We start from the raw sequence: 23998 nt of genomic DNA on the forward strand, positions 1-23998 counted from the left end.
AGTGAATAATTAGTGAAACACATAGCATACCAGGCCAAAATAACACTTAGAGAACCCCCCCCCCAGCCAACTCCATGCAAAAAATAAAAATGACTTAGCTTGAATAAGAGAATCTACAATATCCTTCCAATGTCGGAAAGTCCGAAAAATGAACAGATTCAAAGCCTAGTTGTTCGGACTGTGTTCAACCAAGCCTGGTTTCAGCGACGAAGTATCCCCTTCATCAGGATAGAGAGCTGAAGATAAGAACGTGGAGATTGAAGTTACAAGCTGGCTGAAGGGAGGGCGGAGCTACCAAAGAGCAACACACACCGGGTTTTAAGGCCAAGCAGGAAATACGCCAAGTCCAGGAGAGCCAATGGCAGGAAGAAGGGGGAGTGGTCTATAAAATAGTATTCCACTCAATGCAGTCATTAAGTCCATCAGGATGAACCGCCCGCAAATGAAAGATCCAAAACTGTTCTCCGAGCCGTTTTATCATCTTTGTAGTTCTTATCAATCTGTTCGAGAACAAACCAGTGCAAGTCATCGAAATCGTGGTGCTTGTCCAGGCAGTGCGGGACCAGAGGAGCAGACAAAGTGTTAGTATTGAGTCTGCTCTTATGCTCTGTAAGTCTGATCCTAATTTTTCTGCTAGTATGGCCCACGTAAATCAGATGGCAGGGACAAATGATGATATAGATGACCCATGAGGAATCACATGTAGTATGATGTCTCAGTTTGGTTTGAGGGTGCTGCCAACTGCTAATAGAAAGAGTGTTAAAGTACATATTGTAGTGTCCACAAGCTTGGTGGCTACCCGAACCAGACCTAGAACCCGGAGTCACTGGAGTGAGGAGGTTGCTCAAGTTCTTAGGACAAGAGAAGGCTATACGGGAGGGGCTCCTTAAATCAGTGTTTTTCAACCTTTTTTGGGCAAAGGCACACTTGTTTCATGAAAAAAATCACGAGGCACACCACCATTAGAAAATGTTAAAAAATTTAACTCTCTGCCTATATTGACTATATATAAAGTAATTCTCTTGAATAGGAATCAAATAAACACAAAGAAAGTATTTTATAATTACTTTATTACGAAATAAAAATTATAAAAATTATAAAATACTTTATTCAGTGCGAAACCTGGGCCTGTTTGGCTGAACACAAAGCTGATATTCTGGCTGGAATCGAAGAAAGACACACACGTAGCTCTTCGTCAACAGCTCTCAGTCTCTCTCTGTATTTGGTTTTTATAGCATACAAAAATAGACAAATATACCCTCCATCCTTTTTATTAAACCACAATAGCAGTTTTTAGCGCAGGGAGCTGCGCTGAATGCCCAGCGCTGCTCTTGACGCTCATAGGCTCCCTGCGCTAAAAACCACTATTGCGGTTTAGTAAAAGGTGACCATATTGTAAAATATAGACAGCAGATATAAATTCAGAACTGTGCATAGTAAGTGAAGGGAAGTTTTCATCTCTGGGAATTTACCCAGTTAACTATTAAGTTATTTGGGCAAATTCCTTTGAAAACTGTGGTAATACTGCCTCCACTTTGCTAAATTTAAAATAAAATCATTTTTCCTACCTTGTCTGGTGATTTCTGGTTGCACTTTCTTCTTCTGACTGTGCATCCAATCTTTCTTCCCTTCTATCAGCCTGTATGCTTTCTCTCCTCCACACCTCATTCCCTCCCCCAACTTTTTCTTCCTCTCTCCCTGACCTTTCTTTCTTTTTTTTTCTTCTTTCCTTCTGTTTCCCTGCCTGCCCCCTTTCTTTCTTTCTCCCTGCCATTCCCCAAGCCACTGCCACTGCCGCTGCCATCGGGGAACAGGACCCACCAATGGATAACAGGCCCCAAAGCCGACGCCGACGCATGCTCTCCCTGACGTCAATTCTGCAATTGGAGAGGAAGTTCCGCCCAGCCAGGCAGCGATTGGCTGGCCCGAACTTCCTCTCCGACTACAGAATTGACGTCGGGGAGAAGAAGACTTATCGGCTCGATAGATTAGATCGCCAAGACAAAGTGAGTCCTGGGTGATCGACTCACTTTGCCTTGGCGAGCTACTGGCGCCCCTGCCTCGGGCCTCCTGTCAGCTCCGGGCCCGGCGGCCCTGCGGCACACCAGGCAACATCTCGCGGCACACTAGTGTGCCGCGGAACAGCGGTTGAAAAACACTGCCTTAAATAACGTATGGCAATTCAAAATGTGCCAGTGTTTATTGATGATTTTGGCAACAGTATGAGCCTGATTTGAAAAAGAAAGGACACATATCTGGCGAGCAGAATTTTCACGAGGAGTAGTGCTACGTAATAACTCTGGATTAGCGTAACAGGCTCTCAAATAAGCCCGTCTAATAGTCGAATTTAAGACCCAGGCTAAAACTCTTACCCAGCGTTTTAAGGCTAGGGGTTATCCAGATTGGACTATTAGATGGGCTTATTTGAGAGCTCCCCGCGTTAAAATCGCTAGTGCGGTTTAGTAGAAAAGGCCCTAAGACTTTTTAATTCAAAAACAATTTATCCCTATTCCCCCCCCCCCCCCCTATAAATAAATAAAACTGAGAATATACTATTTACGGATAGAGACAAAGTGGTAGAAGATGTAGTCCCTGATTCAAGAAATGCAGTGAGCTCTTCTTTTTTTTATAGACAATTTATTAGAATTTTAAAGTGCAATATAACAAAATAAAACAAAACCAATACAATAAATTAATCCTAGGTCATTGCAATAATATCAAACTATCTAACATCATAATACACATATTAATCAACATAATTTTGTAAAGGCTCCCAAATTTTCTTGAATTTTCCCAGTTTACCACACTTTCCCCCTCTTTTACTAAGGTGCGCTAAGATGGTCATCATAAGAGAACACCTAGGTCTCCATCAAGGAACACCTAGATTGGCCTCCGCATGTGCGGGTCACCGGACTGGATGGACCAAAGGTCTGATTCGGTGAGGGCATTTCTTATGTTCTTAAATTAGCGCACGCTAAACACTAACACACCCATAGACTAACATGCATGTGTTAGCATTTAGCGCATGCTAAATCGATTAGCGAGTGTTAATCGGTTAGCGCACCTTAGTAAAAGAGGGCCTTAACTGCAATTATTTTTTTCATATTTAGAGTATAAACACACCATATTCCACCAGCTATTGTAAAGGTTCCATAGGTACCTCTCTTTCTTCTGTGTGGGAGCCACAACTTTCGTTGGGAACAGAATGTGGAAGACTCATGATGTGCCCATTAACTAAGCATAGATATTTAATTCATAGAAAACAATATACAAATGCATTATTAGTTAGGAAAAAAAAAAGGTTTTAGAACTCACATCAAAAGATTAGCTAAAACAATTATTTTAGATGGTGTTTAATTTAACAAAAGAATTATCATTTCAAAGTGGAGATATTTTTTCAGACCAGAAATGTGACCGTTTTGTTCAGTACTTGGAAAAGAAATTCCAACCAGTCCAGGCCACACTTTTGTCAATAATAGAGGGAATACCTAGATATTTTTACTGAACTTATTGACCCAACATGACTTGGAGGTTTTAGAGTCCATAAATCCTATCACCAACGCATTAGACCAGGTGTTTTCAGGCTCTCTATAATGACTAGGCATGAAATAGATTTGCATACAATAGTGCCACTAGAGGCACTATTATAGCAAAAACCTTACCCTATTCTAATTAATAATATCCTCCCAACCTCCTACCTACCCACCCCAAGTGCAAATACTCAAAGAACAAAATTAAGACAGAAATAATCCCGGTCATGATAAGGAAAAGACAGCATTTATATCTATCCATAGGGGGCTTAACATGTAACAATGTTCCACATATGACAGACTCATATGTCAGTGGAACTGAGGACTCCAATATGTTATTAATCCTACCCCATATTGAGCTCCATAAGTTAACATATCAAAGCTGTCGGAGGAGGACAGATTGAGACATCCATATTTTACTTTCACTGAAGGCAATGGCAGGAAGAAGGACAGATAGAGACATCTGGGTTTTATTTCCATTGAAAGCAATGGAAGTAAAACCCGGATGTTTCAATTTGGCCTTGTTTTTCTGAATTCATATTGTAACCTTATCCATACCCATTGTGGACAGTCAAAGGATTGAGTTTGACAAAAGGCTTAATGGAGCTATTGAAAACAAGTGAATTAATACCTGGCTAAGAGAAGAGGATATTACCCATCTCTTTGACAACTAAGCCGATATGTTGCCCTACCATGAATAAATAAGTGATGCTAGGCTAGTATTGAATTTGCTGTTCCTTAGTAAACCACAGACTTTCTGAAGAGAGCAATTTACTGGATGACTACCAGTCGAGCTTCCACTGGAGCCATAACACTGAGACGATGACATTAATATTAATGGATGACCTGCATGAAGATCTTGACAGAGGGCAAGGGCATGGATCTATTGTGGTGCTATTAGATGAGGTAGTGGTTTTCAGTGTGTTACAACATCACATTTTGTTTAATGGCTTGTCAGAATTAGGCATAAAAGGAAAGATACTTGAATGATGCCAGTCCTTCCCATCAGCACTATCATATAAAATGTATATATGAAATTATTCTTCATGTCTGCGCTGTATTGGTTTAGGAATCCCACAAGGTTCCTAGATTTTTTCAGCCATATTTATTTAGATGTAACCATTCCTTTTCATTGATAGCTCAAGGTAATTTATATGGTTCATAGACAACGGCGCGAAAGACAAAAGCGTGCGCCAACAATTGAGCGCAGTGCGCGCCGCCGCACTGCTCTAAATTACAGTTTTTAGGGGCTCCGACGGGGGGTTTGTTGGGCAACCCCCCCAGTTTACTTAATAGACATCGCGCCGGCGTTATGGGGGGTTTGGGGGGTTGTAACCCTCCACATTTTACTGTAAACTGAACTTTTTACCTAAAAACAGGGAAAAAGTGAAGTTTTCAGTAAAATGTGGGGGGGTTACAACCCCCCACAACGCCCCCACAGCGCGGCGCGATGTCTATTAAGTAAAGTGGGGGGTTCCCCCCCACACCCCCCCCCCGTCGGAGCGCTAAAAACAGTAATTTAGAGCGGCGTGGCAGCGCGCGCTGCGCTCAATTGTCCCGACGCGCTTTTGACCTGACACCAATTTATATACCGCATATTAACTATACGGTTTACAAAGATTACAATCATAACAAGTTAAACACCACATACAGACATGATTGCAAACAGCTCTCAGAAAAAAAAAAACACAGGAATGTCCTAACAAACAGTTGAGCTTTTAACATTTTCTTAAAATTCATCTTCCCAGCACAGTATCGCAAAATTCCAAGCAACGCTTTCCAAAGCTTGGCAGCTGCCACAGACAGCATCACTGCACCAATCCTAGCATGAAAGATTGGCATCGTGCCCTCTAAACTCAGTTTCATACTATTTTCTGATCTCAAGTACCTTCTAGGCTGATAAATTTCAAAAAAGAGACCTTTAAGACAACCGGGGAAACATGATACAAAATCTGCTGTATTTATCCCAAAGGGCTTACAATCTAAAGCCCCTGTTTAATAAGCCATGATTGCTTAATATGTTGGAAGTCAAATACTCATTTTGCTGTGTTAGATATTGTTCAGTGCAGGAGCATCCATTTCACTAAAAATAGACTGGGAATTTATTCCTCGATAAGTACAAAGTTATTTAAAAATATGATAGGCATGCAAGATGTTCATCACGCCCTCTGTTTTCCTTTATTGCCTTGCAGTCCTGCTAATTATCATTATTTTAGTGAATGTTTACCAAATGACCCAGGAAATAAGGCTTATTATGGCAGGTATAATTAGCATTTCATATATATATTTTTTTTGTATCAAAATGATCTACTTTATATTGATTATATGGTTTTAGTAAAAAAGTGATTTGTAATCAAGGTTGCACATTTGAATGCATTGTACCAGAGCTGCAATATACTTTTCTATAAAAAGCTATTTGAAAGAACTTCATTTTTACTGCATTGCTTCCTGGCCTAGAGGGAGCCCTATTTCTTTTTCACATGTTCTCAGCAAGTCTGTTCTGTACTAGATTTATCGCTAGCGAGAATAATGCTACCTATATATCCAGATTTATGACCCACCAGATTTTATCTTCAAGAAAAACATGGTTTTCATATATTTAGAAACCAGCATATTTGTGCAGACATCTAAATTTTTAACAATTACTGTTGTGAAGCACATGTTTTGCTAAGATAATGTACTGTATAGTTAGTACACATTATCAGCCCTATAATGAAGCAAACTAAGGCGGCGGCCTCAAGCTGCACTGTTGAGGGAGCAGATCTTGTTGCTGGCCAGCCTACCTGTTGGTTAGCTCTCTCTCTGCCGCTCCCTTTCCCAATATGTAATGCTTTCACCCTTCTCCCCCTCAGTCGGTATTCTCCCCATTTCACCCCTCCTCACATCTACCTTGAACTTGTCGTAAAAGTTGACGGGCGGCAGTGGCAGTTCACAGAGCTGCCCTGCTGCCGGTCCCGGCGTCTTCTCTCCAATGCGGCCCGCCCCAGTAGAAATAGGAGGTTGTCAGAGAGGAAAGAGTTGTCTGCAGTGGAAAGAAAACACCAGAACCTGCATCAGGTATTTCCGTGAATCACTGCTGCCAACCGGCAAATTGAAGATAGATACGGGGGGAGGGTAGAATGGGAAAAATGCCGATGGAGGGGGAGGGAGAAGAGTGAAAGGGAAAACCCTTATACGTAGATGGGGCAGCCTTTGTCTCACTCCTATTTTGGATGCTCGGGGGGGGGGGAGGGGGGGGAAGGGGAACGCCAGCTCATCCCTTGCCTCAGACAGCAGGTTGTCTTGAGCTGCTCCTGCATCTCTAGCTTTGCATTCAACTATCATTTTTTTATGATTTTATTTTTTTCCATTTTAACAAACATTTTTCCTTCTTTCTGCTTCTACTATGCCATTATTTCTTCCCAGTATTTCACAAGTGGTATATCTGAACAGATGAAACACAGTGGACTTGATTTCAACCATATCAGGACAAAAGCATTTCCTGCAAATGTTATTCATCAAACTCAGTGACCAAAAGTAATCATATTTTAATGTAAGACGCGTCACTCAGAAAGTAGCTGAATTGGCAAGATCCTGCTGCTCGTACAGACACTCTGGGATCGACATTCTAAATTATTTGTATGCTTAGCTTTGAAGTTAACCCCTGTTGTCAAATTTTGGGCTGGCAAACAACGAAACATTGAAAGCTAAATATTATGAACCCCATATTCAAAAGGGTTTAACCAGGCGGGCAGGCTTATTCAGTGGCATTTATTTATTGATCAGGTTTTATCAACTGCATTTTCATGAAGAGATTCACCCAAAGTGGCTTACAGTACATTAAATAGCAATCAGGTGCCCTTAAGTATTTTCCCTATCTGTCCTGAAAGGCTCTCAATCTAACTGTGGTGCCTGGGGCAATGGAGGGTTAAGTCACAGAGTCACAGGAAGCAACCTAGGATTAAACTCACAACCTGAGGATGCTGAGGCAGCAGTTCTAACTAGAGAATGACACGGGGGACCGTTTACTGTGGTAAACCGTGGTCACCGCAGTAACTGGTATATAAATAAATAAATGGTAAGTGCACCTGCATTAAGTACTGTGCACTAACTGGAATGTGCGATATATGCTTATTATCTGCCTATTATATAGCCCATCTGACTCCCCCCACCCCAAAATAGCATGCAGATAGCAAGGGAAATTTTTGCATGCTGTCTGCTTTTAGTGCACAGAAGCCATTACTGTGCACATTAACCCTTGGCTTCTATATATAGGGTTCAGAATGGCATGCCCAAGATACACATGCAAATTAATTGAGTAATTGGCCAATTAACATCGATAATTGGGTGCTAACAACCAATTATTGATGTCACTTGACAATCATTACAATTTGTTTGCATCTGCATGGCACTCTATATGGCTTGGTGTCTAGCTTTACTAGCAAGTAACTCAAAAGGGGATGTGGCCATGGGTGTTCCAAAAGTTACGCAAGGGCACATACCCTTTGTAGGATCGCACTTAGCACCAATATTTTTTCTGCACCGAATTTTGAGTCTCATTGACTGAATCCAGCCCTAATTGCTTAACATTGCTGTCATAGAGTTGCCCCTTAGTTTGGAATAAGCTTTCCTAGTCTGCCAATGGTTAGGTTCCAATGGGGAAGATGTAAGAAAGCAAAATGTTTTATGCATGGCCAGGTAACAGTCCACTACTTGAGCTAACAAATTGATTTAGAAGTTAATGGTGATTGTTCTGCAAGGGAAAATATGTTTTCCCTTCCTATCTTGAATCAGAGCCGGTGCAAGAGCCTGAGACTGATAACAGTAATTGCTCTGCAGTCACAAAGCTGTGGGAGTAGAGGAGTAAACGGCGTTGATAATTGCCAAACCAAATTCTGTTGGGTGGATAAAAATAGACAGTTGCAAATGTTTACAAGAGAATAAACAATCTTCTTTTAAGTATAACATTATTCTTCTGGAGTATCATGCTTGCGTAATGAGTTGTTTTGAGAGAAATCAATACCTGAGGTATATTGTTTCCCCAATAGAGGGTCCAGACCATTATTCTCTCCCATTTGGGAACATGGCTTCTTGTTGATATGTTAGTCAGAGCTACAGAAATCTTTGGCTTGGCATTTTGTTTTGTGTGTGTACCATGCCTGGCCTCCTATGTAGTAAGCTTTGGAGGTAGATAGGAAGATTGGAGCAGAAAAAGTGCAAACATTTACCCAAAGTAGGCATAAGATAACAGGAGCAATGAAAGCATGGCTGGTCCTAAATACAGGTCCTAAATCCAGGACTAGCTATGCTAATAACAGAAGGGTAGAAAGTATAGACGAGTCCTGATTTTGCAATCTATAAGAGGGGATAATGAAGCTGCAACAAATTCAGTCAAAGAAAACGATCTAAAAATTTGGAGGTTTAGGGGTAAAGTTATCAAGGTATGGTAAAAGGAGGGTTTTTACCGCTCCCTGATTAACCACAGGAATTACCAACCCATAGTATCTCAATACAACAGACTACTGAATCCTGTGTTATCAGAATAAAGCTGCTTGTAAGCAACCTTACTAACAGAGTTCTTCTAAGGTCCCAGGAGCATCGGGCCACAAAGCTGGCCCAGTGCTCCCGGGTAGTAGCTTAAAGGGGCTGAGCTATGCTGCCTGAGATTGCCTGTCTCAATCACAACCCCCTCTGATCTATCTTCCCTTTTATTGCTCCCACAATTCAGCCCTCTTAAAAGGACTCCACACACATGATCAGCCCCTCACAACAATCAGTAGCCCTCCTCTCCCAGGTCTGCTTTCAAAGTTCCATGATATCTAGTGGAGTTGGGCAGAAGCGATCCCCAGTCTCTCTTGCCTAGCCCTTGCCAATATCTGATTTCAAAATGGGGTTAGTTACCCCTAGTGGAAGTGTCATAGCACTATTGCTAGGAGTCAGTAGACTAAGGGAAGTTGGTGTTGGTCAACAGTTCTAAAATGGTTCATGTCTTATTTTTTCTAATCAATTTTGTTCTGTAAACTGGAAAAAAAATCAATTATCTTCGAAGGGCTTATTAAAATCCAGTGTTCCTCAAGGATCTCGGTTATCCCCAATTACCTTTAATTTGTACTTTGTGCCTCTGGTGAAGCTACATGATATTTGGGGGATTCATTTTCATCTCTTTGAGAATGACATCAAATTATTGTTTTATAGATGATGATCAGAACAAGCCATTTGGGGTCTAAATGGCAAATTGAGTCAATTAAGTAATTGGCCATATGAACACAATTTGGTACTTAACACTGATAAGACATCTACAATGTGGATCTCTCATGGTCAAAAACCTGAGAGCTTTTCCAGAAATTCAAGGCACAGGGTTACAACTTTCTATGAATGGTACTATTTTGGGTGTATGCTGTGACTCTAATCTAAGGGCTCCTTTTATCAAGGTGCGCTACGGGGATTAGTGCGTCGGACATTTCATCACGCGCTAACCCCCGCAGCGCACCAAAAAACTAACGCCTCGTCAATGGAGGCGTTAGCAACTAGCGCGGCAGGTGGTTGAACGTGCGGTATTCCGAGCGTTAACCACCTACCGCAGCTTGATAAATGGAGCCCTAAGTCTTAATCCTCTAGTCCAGTGTTTTCAACCATTTTACACCTATGGACCGGCAGAAATAAAAGAATTATTCTGTGGACCGGCATCGGTCCGTGGACCGGCGGTTGAAGAACACAGGGCTAAGTCGTGGGCCAGACCCCCCCCCATCTCTATCCAAACTCCACCTCAGACTCCACCCCCATAATAGTACTAATTGCACCTTGCACGTCCAGTACCTCATCTGGAAGCCTTCCCTCTGACATTGCAACGTCAGAGAGAAGGCTTCCGGTTCAGGCGCAGGATGCCCGTAGGAGCCACTGCCTGTGGCTTTGTGCACTGAATCAGTTAGGAAGAGGGAGCTGGCTCAAAGATAACGCCGCATCGATCGAACCATGGACCGGCAGTTGAAGAACACTGTTTTGGGCCTGATGCACGTGCTGGTCCTGTGGACCGGCAGGAAATTTCTGTGGACCAGCACTGGTCCATGGACCGATGGTTGAAGAACACTGCTCTAGTCAATAATTTTGTAAAGTCAAGTTGTTACCAACTGCATATTTTACATCAACTAAAACCTATCTTGGAAGTGGAAAATCTTGCAAAGCTAATTCATGCTTTTATAACATCTAAGCTAGATTATTGTAACACTCTTTTTCTTGGTTTAAGGGCTCTTTTTACTAAGGTGCGCTAGCGTTTTTAGCGCGTGCTGCATTGACACGTGCCCTAACCCCACGTTACGCGCCATGAACTAATGCCAGATCAATGGTAGCGTTCGTGTCTAGCACGTGCGGCAATGCAGCGCACGCTAAGCGTGCACTAAAACCGCTAGCGCAGCTTAGTAAAAGGAGCCCTAAGTAAATTAAAGCACATCGTCTGCAGTTAGTTCAAAATACTGCTTCTAGACTTTTGACAGGTATTAGAAGAACCGCTCACCAACTTCAGTTTTGTACAAACTACATTGTGGATCAACGTATTAAGTTCAAATTGTCGTGCATGGTGTTTGGCATGCAAAATCTCCTATGTATTTGTCAAACAAGCTATCTAGATATTGTCCACAAAGATCTTTATGCTCCTCTTAGAAGGAGCTGTTTTTGCTGCCTGGTCTTGGTCAAGCAAAACTTACTTCAACGAGAAGTCGAACATTTTTGCATGTGGGCCCAGCTCTGTGGAATTCTGTGTTTGACAAATTTTTTTATGGCATGTCTTATGCATCTTTTAGGAAGGTGATGAAAACGGAATTGTTTCAGCAATACCAAGACTCAGTGGATCATTAAGTGGATTGCCACTGCATTATGCTAATGTAATTGTATGTACTATGATGTGTGAGGATGTACTTGCATATGCATATCTTTTTGGTACACTGTTTAATGCTTATGTCAACAGCGGTAAATCAAGAAAATAAATGCAATCCAAACTGTGAGACTACTACTAGGGATTACTGGCACCATTTTGAATGTGATCCTGGCAAGGGTACAGGTGACTTCCTATTGTTCTTGCCTGACCCCATCAGATACCAAGGAAGTTTGAGGATAGACCCAGGGAGGGTCTACCAAATGTTGGGGGAGGAGACCTGTTGTAGGTTAGGGACACTTCAGATTGGTGGCAGGGCTTAATTTTGGAAGGCTGATTTTTTTTGGGGGGGAGGGAGGGGTGTGATTGTGAGGGTCTTGGGCAGCAGAACATGGCCCCTTTTAAGATGTGATCCAGGAGCATTGGGCCAGCTTTGCAGCCCAGTGATCCTGGGACATTAAAATATCCACAGTTCTGCAACCCCAACCCTATGCTGTATGTCGTGTCTGTTTGTCAAAGTTAGATTGTAAGTTCTTCTGAGCAGGGACTATCTAGAAATGTCAAAATGTACAGTGCTGCGTACACCTTTCAGCGCTATATAAGTGATAAGTAGTAGTAGCTTTTTCCTTCTATAGCACAGCTTGCAAAGAATTTACATAAAAACGAGCTACTTTACATGCATTTGCGTGTTATGCATCTCACTACTAAATACCTTATGGTGACTTAAATAACACTGTGTTAAAACAAGAAAACCTGTGTTACTGTTCTATAACTACGCACCCAATCTTCAAAAGTATATGTCCACAGTCCAACTTCTTTGTTCATACCAATACTCTTTAAGAATTTTATCACGGATCTCAAGTGTTCACAGTTATATTGCCAGTAGAACGCGTCTCGGCATATAATTATCAGTGAACTATCATCGGTCCATGAGTTAATATATAACTTTACTTTCTATATTTACGTGATTGGCATCTTTTATTTTATTTTATTTTTACAGAGATTGCTTAACTCCAATACTCTTCCTAAATAGGTATAATACTGGTACTTAGCTCAGGTAAGACCGGCCAGCCCAACGGAAGATCTCTGTTTCGCTCTCTCTGATTCTTTAGAGCTTCCTCAGGAACAGTATTACAACTTTTCTCACCACTAAATAGTAAAACATAAAAAGATGTCATTAAAAACACCTCCTGTTGTTAGTACAAAACATTAGTAAAAAGTACTTTAAACCGATTCCTGCAATTAAGAAGAACTTACTGTTCTGTAAGTCATGTTAGGGGCAAATAACCCAGGTTATTTCCCTAACACACCTTGATAACTTCTCCTTAAAGTTTTTCCATGTTGCCTTTAAGATTACGATATTAGGTACAGTTAGTTGAATTGGCATTCTATACCTACAGGTTAGCCTAGATTTTCTTAAAATATGCATATATTTCAATAATGATTCCAGTAGCTTTGCTTTAAATGAATAAAAATATAATCTATTCACTAGCTTCCAAGAGAAGAGTCCCAATTATCTACTTTTTATTGAAATGGGCACACGCCTGATTGTCTCATGGGAGCCTGGATTTCAATGTACGATCAGAAAAATATATAGCATGACCCTGACGCTTGCATGGACTTCATTTGTAAATGATCTATGTTCTCAGACCCAGCATACTTTACAGTCTGTATTACAAACATATTAGTTAAAAGGCACATGCTTTCCCTATTGCGAGAGGAGAACCCGGGGGAGAATTAAGGCTAAAGGCACATAACAGACTTTCATCATCCGTATCACAGACATTAAAGTCAAAACGAGATGCATGAGGAAGAACTGTTGCAAGAAAAATTATTAAAATGCCTCAAAAGCATTAGAGCCCTTTCAATACAAGATGGCAAAGTACATTAGGCTCGTTTAAAGCTAAATTTCTTAAGGACTAGGTGCTATGTAGTTGTTTAGTTTGGTGTGATCAGCCTCTCATGGGAAAAAGAGTCAAGCTGTCTACCGTCAGTAGGGGAACACGAAGGTCATCATGGTGGAAAACCTCTAATAAGCAATTAGACCTCAGCAATGGCATTGCAGTTCCTTTGTGAACAATTAGGAGGCAATTTTATGGGTTTTTACGGTCAATATTCAGCTGGCAGCTGACAGCATTTTTAAAGCAATGACTGTCGCTTGCTAAATTAGCCCAGATGTTCAATGCCAGGCCATGTCCGAGCACTGATATTGAATATCTAACCCTTACAAGATATATGTTGGCCCTGGGGAGATATACAGCTGAATAATGGCCAAGACCCACATAAGGGGATAGATATCAGGTCCCCCCACCCCAAATCCAATCGCCCTTCCTAACAATGTATCGCCCCCTCAACAATAGACCCCCAGCATTTCAAAGTGATTAGGGTGGTTATATTAGAAGCTCTGACATGATCTGCCTCCTGTGAATTCATATTTCCTTGGGCCTTGGTTTCCAGAAACATCATTATTCTGTTTTATAAATGTTTCCATTAATTTACTTATCACAGATTATAGTTCACTAACTATTCCTTCCATTTTTGCAGAGAGGGACCACATCCGCTCTTCTCCAGTCCTCTAGTACCATTTCCTCAGGGCCAACTTAACCTATGGACCAGGTGAGGCTCTGGCCCAAAGCACTGGTGCTAATGGGTGACAAATGCCCAAGCCCGTGATGTCACTCACTGGCTCATAGGTTAAACTTGGCTTCTTTCCAGACCCTTTGTCCTAGAGTCAGGTATGGCTTTCTCCCATCTACCCCCTCTGCGCCACAGTTCTTCAGTGTTTGGGCCGCCAACAGCCAGATGAATTTGGCTTGTCTTGAATACCATCTCTCTGCAGCGTCCCACCTATGCAGGAACAGGAAGTCATAGAGAAAAGACTTCTGGGGCAGGCTGAAAGCAGAAGGCTCACCTCACTGATGCTACCATTGGCCAGAACATTGAAGGTCTGCAGTGCAGAGGGATCAGGTAGAGTGGAGCCATACCTGACTGCAGAGGAGGATGCATGGAGAGAAAGGGAGATGAATGGAGAGACAGACAGACCGCCTATTGTGATACTGGAACCCACTGGGAGTGGTGTTGGAAGAAGAAAGAAATCACCCACAGGAAGGGGCGGAGGAGAGAGAAAGCATGTGCGGGAGGGGGATGAAAGGAGAGAGAAAGCACTCATTGGAAGGGGATGGAAGGAGGGAGAAAGCATCCATTGGAGGGTGGATGGAAGGAGGGAGAAAGCACCTATTGGAGGGGGGATGGAAGGAGAGAGAAAGCACCCATTAGAGGGGGATGGAAGGAGGGAGAAAGCACCCATTGAAGAGGGATGAAGGAGAGGGAAAACTCCCATTGGAGGGGGATGGAAGGAGAGAGAAAGCACCCTTGGGAGGGGGGATGGAAGGAGAGAGAGAAAGCACCCCTGGGGGCTAGGATGGAAGGAGAGAGAAAGCACCTGCAAGAGGGGGATTGGAAGGAGGGAGAGACAATACTTGCAAAGGGGGGTGGGGGGTGGAAAGAGGGAGAAACCACCCACTGTGAACGTAGGCTTTTTCTTGTCCCTTTGTGGTTTGCTTCTTTGCATGTTATTTATGGCACAGGAAAACATAGTCAGGGTTTTCCCTGTCACTGCAAGCAAAAAATGACACAAAACCAAAAAATGAATGAATGCACATCTGTAAGCATAATGAAGTTTCAACTGAACTTACATTATTGTGGGATTCAACAGAACATTCTATGGCACATCAACACACTAAACTTGCATGCAAACTTTTCCCCATGGTCCCCTAACCTCTAAGACAGAAATAATTAGCCCTCTGGATTAGGAATCTAGTGTTATGCATTGAGCTCCATTCTCATTAGCTGATGCTTTTTAACTTGCATCCCTGTATGGACTAGTGTTGAGCACCTTGCAGCACACAATGGTTTAGGACTTAATTGGATCAAAATGGCATGATGACATGAGGTTATGTTGGCAGCGCTGTTGATGATGTTTTATCACTGCATTAAACGGGTTGTTACTGAACAGGCGTAATGGCACTCAGATTAAATAGCAAGCTTAATGGAAGCTTTTCTTGGTCTGGCATGATATGCATGGAAATGATTTTTTTTCCATCTCATAGATAAAATAATTTGTGCGTATAATAGCATTTATGGGAGCAAATGCAGCTCTTTTAACCAAATGAGGATTTACAATTCACAGTCAACCATTTCATTTTTTTTTTTTTTTAAATCTATGTTTTATAAGATCAAAACAAGAACAAAAGATGCTGGGTCCAAGCAAAAGTTCACTGAGCTCAAAATCCTCATTCCTACAGTGGCCACAAACACCCACAAAGATCCCAAAGAGTAGCTTTCCCAGACCTACTTGGCTAATAATGTTTTATGGATTTTTCCTCCAGGAACTTGTCTAAACCCTTTTAAAATCCACAATTACTCAAGTTGATAGATTATATATTTCTTTGATTTGTTTTTGTCTGCTGCCTGTTACCGTGTATATACTCAAATATAAACCGACCCCGAATATAAACTAAGTTAATCTTTTTCCCCAAAAAAGGAGGGGGAAAAAGTCGACTCAAATATAAATCGGGGGTTCCCATTGCAGTCTCGCAGGAACTTGCGAGACAGCAGCGGGGACTTGTGACAGGCATATGTGATCACGGCTCTCACAGGAAGATCGCTCCTGCCTTGCTTCACCACTAGACCACCAGGGCTTTAAAGGTAAGGTCTACAGGGGTCAGGGAGGCGGGGTAGTTTAGATTCAGCCGGGGTAGGACGCGGAAAGGATCGTTCCTGTTCCGGCTCACCACTGAGCCACCAGGGCTTCAGGCAGGCCTGTGGGTTGCCTGCAACAGGCCCGGATGTGGGCAGAGCGTGGGCACAGATCTGAGGATCTGAATATAAACCAAGACCCCTATTTATGGGCTATTTTTTTGGCCCAAAAATCTGTTTATATTCGAGTATATACAGTAGTTCACTGAAATATTCTCTAGCTTCAGTAGCATTTCAAAGGACAAATAAATATCTCCAATTTACTTTTTCCACCCTATTTAAGAAGGCAACTAACATGATTAAGGGGATGGAATGATTCTCATATAAGGAAAGGCTAAAGAGGTTAGGACTGCTCATCGTGAAGAAAAGATGGCTGAGAGGGGGATATGAAAGGGGTCCATATAATCCTGTAGCACTGTAAGCTGCTTATCTTTTTTGATGTGCGGGTTAACAAGAGCTAAATAAATTTGGAAACTTGAAACGTAGGTAAACTACAAATCAATAATTTACTCTTTCAAAAGATACAAAGACTAGGGGACACATCATAAAGTTACATAGAAATACTGTTAAAAAGAATAAAGTGGGGGTTTTAATCACTCTATATGGGGGAAGGGGGGCATGAGGGGAGGTGGGGGCTCTCATCCCTCAGTTCCCTTCCCGGAAAACAGCAAACCCTTGGGCCAACCAGGGTGGAATACCTTATTCCCCACCTCAGAACTATACTTCTGTTTCCCACCAAAGGGGGGGGGAGAGAAAGTGATGAAGAACAGCCACCTCAATAAGTGTTGTACAGCAGTAAACAAGCTTATCAGGGATTTTCAGATATCCACCCAAGTAATTTTTCTCATGGTGGTAGGACTCCTCATTACTCCCAGCCTGGCCATCAGTACACTATGCCACCTCAGAGATTGGAGATAACCCAGTTGGTCCCTGTCGTTAGCCTTCCCAGCCCTGAGTGTTTGACAGTAAATGATACCCAGTTGGAGAGAGAGAGGAGCAGAGGGAGACAGATATAATGGAGTGGTCTGAGAGCGAAGGGCAGTCATTGGAGGAAGGTGAAGCAATGGAGTATAACCTGACACAAAGACTAGGAGAAAACCTCCTGCTGGTGAAATAATCCTAAAAGGCTCAGGAGACAGAGATATTGATTAAACCTTACCTTTCTTTATCCCGTTGAGCATAATCTCACTTTCCACTGATTTCTTATCTATCTACTGTATTTAAGAAATAAAATAAGTACATAGATTATGCTCTCTCAGTATTTTAGGCTATATATAAAATATGGCTCTGAGTGTTCCTCCTCTTACATCAATTCAGAAACAGACTTCTTCCTCAATAAGTGTTGTACAGCAGTACACAAGCTTATCAGGGATTTTCAGATATAACATCTCATGGTGGTAGGAATCCTCATTACTCCCAGCCAGGCATTTTCAATTTTTTAAATAAATACTTTTTTTTTTCTAATAAATACTTTTTGTCAAAAATAATATTTAAACTGTTTTATAAATATAATTTATGAAGCTTTTTGACTTCGCTTGTAAGCAGTTATGTCCCCTTGCCGACGCGTTTCCCAATACTTTCTCAAGGGCGGGGGAATCTACAAACCAAGTGAACAAACATAAAACATTAGCTCCCAATCCTTTCATTTCATAAAGATTAGCACAGAAAGAGAGAAACCTCTCCTTCGCGGGAGCCCTTACCTTAACTCATAATTACAACTAAATTCATGCAGCCGCTGGCTTTCTAAAAATGGCCACGGCGTTCACCAACACCCTGAAGAAGGGAAACCCCTCTGACGTCAGCCCTGAAACAGGGCGGGACACAGATACTGCATTAACCAATGAGGGACCCAGAAAAACAACAGGCCAATTAAAATGCCGGGGCATACTCGAAGTCTTAAAAAAAGAAAGAAGACAGCTGAGAAATTGAAAGACCCGGGGGAGCATGGAAGGCTGAATTGATTTTTTAATAAACCCTCAATTAAAGTTGACCTGAGCCATCCAATCTGAGGTCTCATTCAGCCCCTACAGGGCCATGGAGTTTAAGTTATACAATCTATCTCAGTTCATTGATGTTCAGAATCCGCTCTATATTTCCTCCCTCTCACCCAACATTAACCATATCCATAATTCTCCATTTAAGATCTTATAGGTTATGATGGCATAATTTCTAATGGCGGACCAAAGGGGATGCTTCATTCTGTGTGTACACTCTCGATTTATGTTTTGTCAATCATATAACATCACAGTTGTAAAACACAGAGCTCTGAGGTGCAGTTTCTGGGTTCACAGACATAAGCGCACGAGACAAACGCGCTTATTTTAAAGCTTATTTTAAAGGGCTCCGACGGGGGCTGGGGGGAAAAACCTCCCCACTTTACTTAATAGTGTTGGCGCTGCCATTGGGGGTGGTTTTGGGGATTGTAACCTCCCATTATACAGAAAGCGTAACTTTTCCCCCCAAAAATAGGTAAAAAGTTAAGTTTTCTGTATAATGGGGGGGTTACACCCCCCACACAACCCCAGCACGGCAGCACAAACAGTATTAAGTAAAGTGGGGGGTTCCTCTCACACACACCCCTATCGGAGCTCTTTAAAATAAGCTTGTAGAGCGGCGCGCTGAAGTCTTGCGCTCAATTGTCCGTTCTCAAATTTCAGTGCGCGTTTGTCTCGGGCGCTTTCATCTCGTCATCCAGTTTCTGTGGCCCCCATATTACATCTAGAGAAGGTTGGACCCCCCTAGGCCCGCCCAGTTCCACCCATCCCCATCTTGTAATGCCCTAATCCTGTCCCCAGTCCCGCCCTAGCCCCCCCAACCTCTCCCCCCCCAGCTGCCTGCTCTTGGGTAGGGATTGCGCAGATTTCCTCCCTGCTCGACATGATTTGAGGAGGCTTTTCAAAACCTCAAAAGGAGGGCATGTTCATGGAAATCTGGACATCTAGTAATCCTAATTTAGAAGTTCCTAGTCAAAGTGAACAAGTTTATATGACTACCAATTAGCAGTAATTTGCTTGTTAGCATCCAATTAAGTGATGCAAGTGTATCTCTGATATGCACACAAGGTTGGATGCAGGAGTTTGGGTGTGGTCTATAGAATCTGGGGATTTTTGTTCTAAAATCCACGATAAGCACCTAAGGCTTGCTAAATATAAGCAAAGATGAGTGATATTTTCATGTGTTTAAATCTTTATTGATTTTCAGACTTTGATAGTGCAATCGGTAAATCATAAATACTGCATAGAACGCACTAATAACTATACAATTATTACATTATTACATTAAACAATCATTTACTCCCATCCTAATCTTACATCCTCAATATTATAATTAAATAATTTAACTCCGCAACGTACATTTCCCTCCCCCCACTCACCCACCCTCCCTGGATGTGTAAAGAAATCTAATGAAAAGGGGAGAAGCATGACCCTTACTGTAATGCAACAAAAGTAGTCAATGGACTCCATACATCATTAAAGGACTTACTAGTCCCCAAACATTCCACCATCATTCTTTCATACTTATATGTGGTATTTTCAACTGCTATAAAAGTGACAGATTCATTATGGAGAAATTCTTTCACAGGATGATATAAAAATGGGCATCACAGCTCAAAAAAAAAACCCAGTAGAAAAGTACATGAGTGCAACGTCTTAAAAGTAAGCAGATTTTTGTCTTTGAAAACTGATCCCAAATCACCAACTAAAAAGTACTCATGGACATTGTACCAAAATTCACATTCTGAAAATTGTCTTCTTAATGTGCAGCATTTCAACGAGTCAGGCAAACATACTGCAGAACTTAATTTTGGTTGCAGAATTAATTTGATACTCTTCCTTCATGATTCACTTTCAATAAATATATCCATTTAGAAACCATTATACTGGCTTCAATTAAATTAGATTGAGACCGACAGAATAAAAATGGTCCTATTTACTGCTGGTACACACAGTTCACTGACAAATATCAAATCATTTTTTAAGCTACACGATTTGATGATGATATTTGATGTTTCTTTTTTCTTTTCTTTTTTTTTTTAATTAATTTATTCACCAGTATGAGATAATCTTTCATGAATGACATGTTTCCTGTACACTTGCTGCATTAGTGTCTTTTAAAAGGCACCTTGTTTTTAGATAAGAAAAAGTTCTTGCCATGAGGCAATGAAAGTAAATCTGACCAAGTATAGGGGCCCCTATTACTAAAGGGCAGGGGTAGGGAACTCCGGTCCTCGAGAGCCATATTCCAGTCAGGTTTTCAGGATTTCCCCAATGAATATGCATTGAAAGCAGTGCATGCATATAGATCTCATGCATATTCATTGGGGAAATCCTGAAAACCCGGCTGGAATACGGCTCTCGAGGACCAGAGTTCCCTACCCCTGCTAAAGGGTATTAAACACTTAGGGCCTCTTCTACTAAACAGCGCTAGCAGTTTTAGCACGGGGAGATGCGCTGAATGGCCCGCGCTGCTCCCGACACTCATAAGAACTTTATGAGCGTTGGGAACAGCTCAGGCAATTCAGCGCGGCTCCCCGCGCTAAAACCGCCAGCGCAGTTTAGTAGAAGAGGGGGGTTAGGCCCAGATTCTATAAAAGACAATTAAAATAAGACACCCAGACAGTGGCGGTGCAAAGGCGGTGACGCCCCTCCCACGCCCTCTTCTCCGCCAAGCCCGTGTCCTTCTTCCCCTCACCGTGCCTCTTTAATTTTTCTGGCGCGAGCAGCATCGCAAACTTGCTGCCCACGTCACGTCTGCTCTCCCTCTGAAATCACTTCCTAGGTGCGGGACCCGGAAGTGACATCGGAGAGAGCCAGCACCGATGCGGGCAGCAGGTTTGTGATGCTGCTCATGCTGGGAAAACGAAAGCATTACAAGAAAAGGGAAGGGGCACAGGCGTGTAGCAGTGGGGGCCAGGAAGGAACGGGGGGGCGGAGAGGAGGATGGGTGCCAGTGCCCCCACCAACATGGCACCTGCCTCCCCACCCCCTTTACTATGCCACTGCACCTAGATTGGCAGGCCTAGCCAAACTGGGCGCCTAACTCCCGCCTTTACAAAACCGCGCTAGTATTTTTAGCGCCAGCTGCGGTGGTAACAGCTCGGACACTCATAGGAATTTTATGAGCGTCCGAGCTGTTACCACAGCAATCGCTGTGGTAACAGAAACGCTAGTGCGGCTTTGCCAGAAAACGCTAGTGCGGCTTTGTAAAGGAGGGGGTTAATTATTTTAAACGCTTAATTTTCATTGATAAGCAATTAGCACTTTATAATTGGCTTAAATTAAAATTAATTGGATGGTAGATGCCTACCACTTTGACGTAGGTGCCTCGTCCAAGGAGCCTAAGACTGTAGATGTGGTTGGAGGCAGATCGTGGATGTGTTTTTCATGTAGGTACCTGTTTTAAATTTAAGATTTGGTAGCTGGTATTTAGGCCAAGAAAACCCTGGCATAAATAGGCTATGCCTACTTAGGGTTACCAGATATTCGGACTTACCTGGACTTGTCCTCCTTTGAGGACAGGTCCGGGGGTCCGGATGGCTTTTCAAAACCCGGCACTTTGTCCGGATTTTGAAAAGAAATCGCATCGGGAGTGAGCATCTGTGCATGGGCGGATGCCTTCCTGCCCGACGAACAGGCAGCGGGGGTGGAGATAGGGGCGGAGCTGAGGGCAGTGCTGGGGTGGTGCTTGTTGGAACTGGGCGGGCCAGGGGGGGGCGGGTCTAGGGGGGTACAGATTTTACTGATGTAAAATCTGGTAACCCTATGCCTACTAGTGCCTAAGTCCACTGTAGGCATCACATGATGAGATTCTATAAACAGCATCTAACAACATTGATGTGCTATGCACTGCGTTCTTCGCACCTGTTTTAAGCACCATTTATAGAATCAGGGCCAAAGGGCAGGACTCATTAAATGTTGCTCAATAATTGGTGCTGGAAAAAAAAAATCAGTGTTCAGTGCTATTCTATGAAGGGTGATCTGGGCCAAGGGCTTTTATAGAATGCATATGGTGCTGATTCTTACAGCTAATTTCTGTGCCAGGACTTATGCCTGCTGAAACTAGGGATCCAATCTGGGCGTGAATCTTCAGAATTCTATAACAGTGTTCTTCAACCTTTTTACACCCGTGGACCGGCAGAAATAAAAGAATTATTTTGTGGACCGGCAAACTACTAGGACTAAAATTTAAAAACCCCGTTTACGCCCCATCTCCGCGAGCTCGGTCCCCGCAAACCATCTGATCCCATCTGCACAAGCCACAATTATGATTTTATATTGAACGTATTTTATTAAAGTATAAAAAGAAACAATATTCTGAACAATTGTGATTTTATAAATACAAATATACAGAGCACGGACCAATAAAACCCCTGTCTCCCCTCTCCTTCACATATATCCCCTCTACTCAGTGGCGTACCAAGGTGGGGGCGGGGGGGAGGTCCGCCCTGGGTGCAAGCCCTGAGGGGGTGCTCCGGCGTCCGTTCCCCACCCCCCGACGTCTGGTTCTTCCTCTCTGGCCTCCCCACACCATTATGAGTACCGAAGCAGCCTGCAGCAAGATCGTGATGTCAGCGATCTTGCGCTGCTTCATGCTGTCCTCCGCCGCGGTCCCGCCCCCTCCACTGACATCAGCACCTGTATCTGCAGCTCTCTCCATTCTACTCGCGACTTCCCCGCTGTCCTCTTCAGCAACTCGGCAGGGGCGGCGATCAAGACAGGCTGCCGACATCGGGACCTTCACTCTCTGAGTCCCACCTATTTTGTTTCAACTTCCTGTTTCCTAACAGGAGAGACTCAGAGAGGGAAAGCCCCGACGTTGGCAGCCTGTCTTGATCGCCTGAGGCAGACCGGCGGTTGAAGAACTGTATTCTATAACACTGCACACACAGTTTTTGAAGGCCAGTAACCTTCTCATGACCACACTCCTTTTTGGGTTGCACCCTATAAAATTTGGGCAACAAGTGATACAGAATAGCACACAGCCAGATTCCCATGCAAATCCTAATTGGTGCCAATTAATGCCAATAATTGATTAAACGGCTCATTTACCTATTAAGTTTGCCTGTTTCTGCATGTTAAATGGCAAGTTATTAATTAGAATTCTTTTTGTCTTGGGGCATGGCATGGATGGATAGTTCAACAAAAACAAGGAGAAAGTCCAACTTAATCTGCAGAAAAAACACCAACCGGGAAAAACAAACAAAACTGCAGACTTTGTACAAGATGCAGGCAAAATTTTTTGTACCAAAATTAAAATGCCAAAAATATATAATAAAACCCTTCTACCAATCAAGGGACCCGACACGGTCCGTGTTTCGGACAAACCTTCGTCAGGGGTCCTAATAGATACAGATACAATACAAAAATCATTAAAAAGTACTATAGAAATTAAAAAGTAACAAGATGGTGTTATCATGCCATGCTACCAGAGCTTGTGATCAAGTGGATGGATAGTAGGATTACAAGTGTAAGCCAGCTAGTGTGTTCCACTTACCGCTCACTAAATAGCTAACACAGAGTGAATGCAGGAGCAGTTACTGTATCTGGATTTTCCAAAAAGTATTTAACAAATTACCTCATGAACAACTATTGCGGAAATTAAAAACTCCTTCAATTGTGGATTAAGAACTGGTTAAAAGACAGAATATAGAGAGTAGGATCTTCAGGCAGGCTCCTTTCTCTCGTTTGGGCTTGGGGAGGTCCTTTCATGTCCTGCCCAAGCCCAAAGGAAAAAAAGGGGTTTGCCTGAAGATATTCAGAAGGTCTTTGGAGGAATACAGTTCTCCAAGCAGAAACCCAGTCCTTGAAATTCCCTGATGGCAAAACACTGGCCATTGTTGGTTAACATAGAAACATGATGGCAG

The sequence above is a fragment of the Geotrypetes seraphini genome, chromosome 9 (genome assembly GCF_902459505.1).
Source record: "Geotrypetes seraphini chromosome 9, aGeoSer1.1, whole genome shotgun sequence".
NCBI classification, from domain to species: Eukaryota; Metazoa; Chordata; class Amphibia; order Gymnophiona; family Dermophiidae; genus Geotrypetes; species Geotrypetes seraphini.